This window comes from Varroa jacobsoni, unplaced genomic scaffold, assembly GCF_002532875.2.
Source record: "Varroa jacobsoni isolate VJ856 unplaced genomic scaffold, vjacob_1.0 scaffold_1225, whole genome shotgun sequence".
Lineage (NCBI taxonomy): Eukaryota > Metazoa > Arthropoda > Arachnida > Mesostigmata > Varroidae > Varroa > Varroa jacobsoni.
This window is the reverse complement of record NW_019214127.1, coordinates 76,142-85,645: the sequence shown is the minus strand read 5'-3', so window position 1 is coordinate 85,645 and position 9,504 is coordinate 76,142. Positions and strand designations below refer to the sequence as shown.

Below are 9,504 nucleotides of genomic sequence, written 5' to 3'. Positions count from 1 at the left end.
CATTATTAAAAGCATCAGCGATATAAAAAAAGGCAATAAGAATTAACTAATAGAGTTTTTTTGCCTACGTGCCTAAGCTAAAATACATATACATTTTCAACTAAAAAAAACCCTACGTATGTGCGTATTGCTTTTATAATAATAATTAAAAATAATAATAGTCTATACATACCAAAGGTGTATGAACGCTTTTGAATTTATAAGCTTTATTTCGAACCTAGGCACGGTATGACTTGCTCGTACGATCCAATGTCTAATTAATTATCAGTCTCAACCCGGTCACTGTACCCCTATATGACTCCAATACCGTTATTTTCCTATTCGCTTTTTCCTGATTGGGTTTTAATTAGCATCTTTGATGAAGCACGTTGAGTTCTTGCTGATGTTAACAGCACGAACTGTTTTCGAAAATCTTGTAGATCTCCAGCAAAAGAGGCTCTTACAACCAGCTGAGAATCGTACGGCTCCTTTTTAGTAATACGGTATAGCCACGCAATAACACGACGAGCTCACCTGTCTACTGCAATGTTACCAAGCGTTCACAAGGTAGGATCCACAGAACTGTATAGATGTTACTTGACTAATACAACTAAGCGTATTCAGTCAACTTAGTGGCTGACCCGCTGACTGGAGCTGTCATCAAGAGATAATCGCCCGCTCAGCAGACAAAGACCGAGTTGAATCAGTGGCCAACTATCGCCCCATATCACTCACTGGGGCTCTTCGTACGACGACCGTTCATTACTACGGTGCCACCGCTTTTGCGCTGACTGGTCTTAGTTGCCTTCTCCTGCATTCTCTCTCCACTGCTCTTGATAGATCTTCCTTTCTCTAGGAGCAGCAGCAGCAGTAGCAGCGACACAATATACAAATCACAATGAGATCCACTTTTCCGACTCGTGTCTAGCCAGGCATCGATGGTAACGGACAGGGCACCCACAACAAACTTCTCGAACGAGAGATACTCTCCAGCTGAGCGACGGTCGACGAAGACACAGACGCTGCTCTTGTACACCACTTTCGTCAGTGGACAAATCACTAGCAGAGCCCAAAGCAATTCATCTCGACTCCGGTCAGCTTAGGTCGGAGCGGCGGCGCTGGTGAAGCCGTTGTCGAAATTACGTCATTAGGCCACAGAGCTACGTACGACCACAGGTACGGCTGTTCGTGCTGTCTGACAACGACATACGCTCACGCATTCGAAGAAGTTCGTCTTATAAACAAGTGGACGGCCAGACGGACAATCAGCTTCTGAACAGCCTATGTCAATGCTAGGTCGAGCTGGCTATACACGTTGATTTTCGATAAAAGACGTTCGTCCACGGAGCGGCGCACATCAGCACGAATGAATGGGGGAGTGAAACAGAGAGTGAGGAACGAAATATAGAGCTGCTCTTCTTAACAACTGTTCTCGAAACGTTAACGATGATTGGCGAAAGAGGGCGCCACCGGTCACGAGCTTGAAGCAGTTCCGCTTGGCGGTGACGTTCCTTGCGGCAGTCGCCACTGTTACAACTAACGTTGTCGCCGACATCTGCAACAAAGAACAACAACAGAACTCGTTTCGCACGCTATGCTCGGCAGCTAATATAACGGCGATAGCTTGTTGGTTCGACCCGCTTAGATGAGAAGGATCGACGGCAGCGGCAAACAGCCAGAAAAGACTTAACGGACAAGATTGCTTAAGACAAGATGTAAATGCTTTGCAGAGCACTTGCTGGAAGGGTGATACGTGGCGGCCAGGGCGCGAGCGGCCGTTGACGTCGACTTAGTGCAATAAAGATGGCCAAAGCAGATTTTGCTGCCGATGTCACCCTCAGATGCCTGATTCGCTTCTGGCGTGTCGCAACAGTCGAGCATGCACACCTATCAGGGAACCCGCAATTGCATATCGGCAGTGTGTTAATAAAAGGAATCAAGGGCTATTTTTCGTCTATGTCGTTTTTGCCAACGCTTTCTGTGTATAATTAGAAGACAGTGAGAACGCTAAAAAAAAGTTCGAATCATATTACGCTGTTGTTCATACCAGAAATACTATTGACCAGTTTACCGTACACCGTCCTCGTCATGCGTCTTGGTCTCCTGAAGCCGTCGCCACAGCGGCTTGTAGAGGCGACCGCGCTAATGTGGAATAGAGAGATCGGTTCCATATACAAGAGTATAGTCAGGCTACGACCCTCGACGCTAGTACCTGCTTTGCGCGCTGCAAAAAGTAAAAGCTAACTCAGTTTGCAGCAAAAATGAGATCTGATAAGGCTAGGAGCTGTCATTATGAATCTGTCACAGGATGCTTTTGAACGTCACCTTACGAATTCCTCAAATTTCATTCGTTCTACATAGATTACGAAAGATACGAAAACGGTTTTTTCTGGTCAAATTGGTTAGAAAGATATGTGAATATGACTTTTATTTCCTTCCGCAGTCCTTTATATATTTAAATGGATTGCATTATTTATTGGCGGATTGCTCTATATCGTTTTTCAATACCTGATAGTACCTGAAGTGTCGTTTTAACTAGAACAACCTGACCTAGAAATGTGTACAACATTTGTATTTGTTAATAAATATCTTGCAAAATGGAACGACTAGTAATTTCAGCTATTCCAAGTGATTTTTTAACATCATAAAGTTAGATGATCATGTACTATGTTGATATTTTTGCTGGATTCTTGTTTAAAGTTCAGCGACGAAGCAAGCCGTCTCATTTAACGTATCGTAGTGATATTGGCATTGGGATAGTTGCAATACAAATCAGAGTAATGATAGTCCCGCTCACCAGCGCCGCTGCTTTGGCTTGCGTTACATTCTTGTGTGTAGTTCAATGTAAAACAGGAAAAAGTTTTTCGAACGAAACATCCGTTACTGCTGCTACTGCAGATATGCCAGCGAACATGATGATCGTTATGATTACTAATTCCTGTATAGTCTATTTTAGTAAACTGTAATAAGGAACATATACACTTTACCAAAATATCGATAGTGGTTACTTTTCAGCATCCTACGCCAACAACTTTTCTTATCAATAGGCAAACATAACCTATTTGATTGTTGAGTGAGCATCTGCCGTACCCAGATCTCCTGTTTAGACGAGCCTGCAAGCCTGACGACTGTTGCCCGCCCATGCCAGTCACAACAAGCGTGCCTAATCCGTTCTTTAAGCTCTCTTCAGAACTTAAGGACAGTATAAACACAGTAAATCTTCAGTACAGAACAACGAATATGGCCTATTCGTTTGCCTGTACTTGGTTAGTACATCCAGTGAAAATCAACAGATTAAGTGGAAAGCCTGTGTTCCCGACCGTCGTTTTGAGGTTCGTTTGACGTGAGTCACGTAAACACTGTGTCGTCTTCACTGGTGATTTGTAGCATCCAAACATAATTTCAAAATTCGCTTGACCGGAACTAACCGCGCGCCAGTCGCCGTCAGATCCACGCGCTAATCGACTCGACATGAACAAAAAAAACAAAGCATAGGCAACGATTCTTTGTTACGGTCTATCCGAATTTTTACCCCGACCTCATTTTCAATTGAGGTACAACACGTTTCGTTTCATTAGAATGATCTCCTTTACGAATAAATAAACTGGCACACTAAGTGACTGATACCACGACATTGGGCAGTAACGCAAACTAAACACAGTTTCAATTCAACCGCATCTCGACTCCGCTACGACTACGAATTTAAATATTTAAACATTTCTATATGTAGCTCCCGGTCGTTTGTTTAGCCTTTGATTCAGCACGCAGAGTCATCGAATAACGAAAAAAAACTACTCTTATTTTAATTTTAGTGGGGTTGAATTGGATATAGTGGAGTAGACGCCTGGATGCTGAGTTATTGTTACTGTGACCAGAATCGTTGATTGACTGGGCCAAGAGAGCAATACCGGATGTCTCGTCGTGTCCATATGTAATTCTTATAGTTTAGGGTGGTACGTTAGCGAAGATGTCAAATTGCGGCAATTGCCGCAGGGGCAGTCAGGCGCCCTGAAGATTGCTCAGGAATCTTCGGAAAGGCACGCGGCACCTTCTCAGTTTTACACCCCGTTTAAAGTAGAATGGCTATTGAACGCGTGGTTGTTATATATGGAACGTAAAACATTAACATGTGTCAAAGAGACATTTTTAAAGATGGTATTAGATGAATAAAACGAATACATCAGTGTCACAGATGGCAGGGATCTATAACAGGTAGTACGAAATTAAACTGATACTGTATCTAGAGAAGGTTCCCTTAACTACTAGTTAAAGAACGTTATTTTTTTACCGAAGAACCATAACGACTTTGAACGGCTTTGAAGTTTTCAGGAACGATTGATTCTGAAACTTCATTAACTTGATGGTATTGTAATTGACTATTAACTTTCTATCTGGATTACGTAACTAAAGACGATATTTTCGAGGGAAAACACGCTGCTATGAGAGCAGCGTCCTTGTCGAAAGGTGCAAGCGACTCGATTTTTATATATGGTAATGATGACAGCTTCGATTCTGTCCATACAATGATCGCCTCCAGAGTCATATGCTCTATCTGCTATTTGACGTAACTTCAGCCGTCTGTAAGAAACAAAGGTGTACCTTTTTTATTGCAAAAAATGCCTTTCCAGCAACATAAAAGGCCTACTGCACGACTAATAAGGCTTTTGCTAACGGTAAACAAAACACAGGTCCCTGCACACAGGTGGGTCGATTATCAGGCGCTGACTTGATAACAGTACGTATGAGTACCGCCTATGAGTACAAACTAAGAGCATAAAATAACTACGGAAAACATCGATCCCCGTAGTATTTACTCTGTCATGGTCAATAATGAAAAATTTGCGGGAAAAAGAAAACCGCATTAGAGTCAGTCTATCATGTATGATCCATCTTCATTTAGCCCACGCGGGACTTACAAATCGGAATTCTCGCCAGTAACAAATCAGTGATCATCGAATGCAGCCGTTTGTTTTGATCTTCTATTTTAAGACAATTATCTGATGATAGCTCGTGTCTCCTACTCACCGGCACTGCAAACCACTTCTACCCTAAAATTAGCACATACTTCGGATACAGGCTCCGCCTGTTCAAAGGCTACATACGTGCAAATACTAGGTAGAAAACCATTGACCCTAACATATTTTATTGCTAATATTAACAATTATACATGAGCAGTATATTTTTTCTACATATGTGTGGCTAAATGAAGAATTGTGCCATTTTTATGGAGCTCACATGGAATTGAAATGGCGAGCGATAGAGCTTTTGCTGTTGCTTCTGATGGCAAGTAAAACGTTTCTTTTTCTTTTTTTTTTAGTGAATAGCAGTTTCTGATCTATTTGCAGACCAAAAGTATAGGCGCTTATATTCTAGTTAGCTAAACTACTAATCGCTCACACCTTCATTAATTGTCCGAAAATACAATTCAACAATAGATGAGTTTCAGTTATTTTATTAACATCATCTTTTACGGTATAAATGATTACTGTACCCCGTACGCATGAACATAATCACAAATCACAAAAAATTGATGACAAAGCATTTCTCTAGTACACTCGATTATGACAAACTTATAGTTGGTTTCTAAGTTAAGTCTAAAATAAAAAAAGTTTCTAAGTCTAAAATAATCGCTCAGTCGGTTTGCAAGGAGTTAGTGAAAATGTCTGTTCATTTCGGGGACGAAAGGTTCGCAAGTTCTAATTTAACATATGATTTAATTGTCGTAAAGTTTTCTTCAGGAGGGTCACACTCTCTTGGATTGGCCCTCCCGAAAAAAACAAGCTTCTCTCTCTCCATTGCCTATTATATTCGGAACAGAAACAATCTGTTCTCATAATTTTAACTGTGAAAATCTTTCAGGGCCATAGACATCTACGAGCAGAAAGTAATCTTCAAGTAGCATCTTGAACAATATATTCTCAGGTTTGTTGAAAGTTAACTTGAGAGTTACTTTTTCATCGCTCTGTGTTGTGCAGACCGACTAAGTTGCTAACTTGGAAGAAAATGGAATTGTTCCATACTACACGATGACGCCCATTCGAACGAAATCCTCTCAAGTTCATGAGAGCCGGGCGCCATTAAAGGTCAGTTAAGGATTACAGTTACTAGGGGTATACAGGAACGAATTTCTGTAATCTAATTTCTATAACTCCTTCGTTTTCATCTACGTGATAATGTTTCTCTGTTCATGGATCAAACACATTTAAAAGAGTTCCACGGCTATAACCCGCCGGTGAAGAAATTGTTTCAAACGTAGATACACGTCTAAATACACTAAGACTTCTTGCGGCCATGATATAGTAGATAATTAAAAGGAACGATACAATGAAATTTGCCTCAAATCTGAAGCGTATGACCCTTCTCTAAAAGCAGTTCGCGACGCCTCTACCTAATTCATAAGGCGCTTTGACGGTCAGTGTCGCAAGAGGCTATGGCCCGAACCCAAAATTTTTAAACTACTACGATTCCCTTTCCTGTTGGCTCCTATCTAAACGAGTACCATACGATAATTGCTTATGTGTGAAACGCAGAACAAGTACCGTGCAAATTTTCTTCTTTGAAGATCCTTAGGAATAATTGTCTTCTGTATATCAAAATGACTTCCGGTCGATAACGTATCTTAACAACGAGATCGAAACTTCGTTCAGCAAGGTCGATTGCTGAGATTAACTATCGTCATTTCGGATCTTAGCAAGGAAGGGGTTCTACGTAGTGAGTTATTTTGAAAAAGTTTAATCTATACACACACGCTAAAGGGTACTATTAAATACGAAGGACGTAAAAAGAGTTGAAAAATGAAGTATGATATTTGTTTTGTTATGTTGCAAATACTTATGGATGTTTCTAGACGACCTTGAAAATTTAGGATGCTGCCACAATCACTGATAAACTACTTAAGCAGGCTGCTAGTAATAGTGGGTTACACGTGGATCGTTCTTGTTTGAGTTTTGTGTGTTTTTTTGTTAATAATTCATATTTTTCCGCGTGTGGTTTTAACCCAAAACGCGTCAGCATTCCACTTTCACCGCCTGTAATTTACTGTTAAAGATTTGGACAAGTAACCGTATACCACAACCCCCATCATTGTTTTAAACACTTGGGGTTCTTCCAGGAAAGGTATTTTTGTTTTAGTTGAAAAGTTATAGACAAGCTTTTATCAAGGCAGAAAGCTAGAAGACAAGTGTCATAGCGATTGGTACGCGGTAGCCGCAGCCAAACCTGGCCAAGAAAAAGCTTCTACATGGCGTGCTCTATTTTTGGCTCTTTTGTAAAAATGAGCGTTGCCCTTCTTGCCTTCGTTATCGTATCAAATCCACTGTATAATATTACATATGTACATTTACAAAGCTAGTTGACCCTTCATGCTTCTTTTAGATGGTGTATGCTTAACAAATTACTAAGATATCTTCGAAGTTACAGGCATTCATAGTTCGACTCGAATTGCTCTATTTTGGCCAGACTGTCGCTATTGAGTTTTGTAAACATGTTTATATATTTCGCGCATCTATCGGACTCGGTGTTAATCAGAGGAAGATCAGGCACGTCAACGCCAAAGCTCCAAATATCCAGGAATCATTGAACGTTTCTACATTGAACAAAAAGAGCGAAGTCCCATTGATAATAATATGCGTATAGGTTCTTCGAAAAAGTACAATGGTATTTTTTTAATTCTTGTTGTTGCCCTTGGTAGTCCAACGATTCTACGTGAGCTAAGTACACGTATTTACTTGACCATTTTTCGTGTTTCACATCCGGTCTTCCGTCGTAAGGCTCAATATTACTCTAATGGTCCAGACCCAAATACAAACAAGCACTACGTCCAGACGCATGTTCAAATACTGCTTTATATGACGCACCGATTTAATTTATTTCTATTAATTAATTAATGTACCAATCAGCAATCACTTCAATGCATCAGGGGGCCTATGTTCACATCGAATGCAATTGGTTTCATTCAAAAGATGCTCATGAAAGGTCTGCCGGTTAAGTGACAATTTACGGCTATTCATTTGACGGTGGGTATTGCCTAGGTCGATCAAATTCTGCTTTGGCCAAGTTTCATTAGATGATAAAATTTAAGGATATTAACGGTATGGACTTACTGTGATAGAACAAGACTTTTGGTTGCAAATTGCATACGAGCATAGCAGCTTAAACAGCGATACCCAGGAAGAGATCACTAACTAGCCTTAGTGCTGGTTTCAACAAACATTTCAGCCATGCTTTTGATAAAATAATATTTTATTAGGGGTTTATTAGTGTACTCTTTTTTCGGTTATAATTATTTCGATCCATCTTCACCCAAAACCTATCAACAGCCAGTTCGTGTCGAAATTATCGTATGCTTTTTTGCTCGCAAAGGTACACATTAGCGATGTTACACACCACCCGCACATTGGCACCATTAGCTTATCGTGAGTCGACTAAGCTACAAGCAGCTCATGTGGTCTTCGCAAATCATTCCGTTCTAGAATAGCTCCTCCATGCATTGCTCTTACAATTACAAACCCTGGTAGCGTCTCTAGAAAACTTTGAGCCAAATCCTGACCCTGAGTGCCTTGTGCATTTCCTACGTACAAAGAAATACGTGTGAATAAAGCATTCCTTTCCCGACGGGTGCACGCCATGCAGTTGGCTCTGCGCGACATCAGCTTCCCTCGAGGGACGGGCAGCACGGAAGTAATGTATTTATTTCATTTTCGTGCCTGTGCCGTCTCATCACGGGTGAGCGTTGGATCAAGCCTAATGTCTCAGCGTGTGCGAGAATTGTATTTGCATAACGCAATTTCTCCTTGTAAGTTATTATATATACCTTGTTATAGGTTTATTATCCTTTCGGAAATCGAGACGAAGGTTTAAATTGTTTTACTGCGTGTATTGTCATCGCTGGCAAGATACGTCTTGGTGAGAATATTAAAAGTGTATAAAGTCGCGTATAGTCATTATTCGTATAGCTTCCTGTTTTTAACTTTGTTCTATACGTGTTAGTTAAATTTTGTTGGGTAATACGTCCGTTATTATGAGTCGTGTGGGTAACTGGACAAACGCTTGTGGCATAGGGCCCGATCACGCCCATTTTGCTCTTAGGCGAAGTTCTGTTGACATCACCGCTCGCATCAATAGCAGACGACTTGTTTTTGATATGCGGGGATTTTCAATTATTTGGGCTAAATACTTCAGCAATTCAATAACGAAAGTAAATGGGCGAATGCTATAATCTAATGTCCATGCAAAAACCTAAGCACTCTTCGAAGTGACACAACATTTGAGGACGGAATACATTTTTCCGCCGGTAAATCGAATTTCCCTTCTACATTTGTACTAGTTATAGAAACATGTAGTTTGTTACCACGAAATCTACCAATGTGTTTACTAGTGCTACGACTTCTCTGTCGTACCAATTGCAGGTTTTGACATCGCTCACCAATGGCAGTTAGCCGTATCGCCTGCGACGTACTCATATCTTACGCAACAATGCTGCTTTTCGTATTATCTTCAGCCTGATGAAGCCGCTTCTTCACGCTG

At 40.8% G+C, this 9,504-nt stretch overlaps 1 protein-coding gene across 2 annotated transcripts in view; it reads right to left on the bottom strand.

Moving 5' to 3' along the window:
- Positions 1–2,604, bottom strand: part of Mtp (microsomal triacylglycerol transfer protein) — a 17,728-nt gene extending 15,124 nt beyond the window's left edge. The window contains exon 1 of one of the 2 annotated variants that reach the window (XM_022846318.2): positions 173–2,604. The gene's annotated coding sequence lies outside the window, so the exon portion shown is untranslated. The remainder of the gene's footprint in view (positions 1–172) is intronic. The other variant, XM_022846319.2, reaches the window with a different exon arrangement.
- Positions 2,605–9,504: the final 6,900 nt, after the last annotated feature.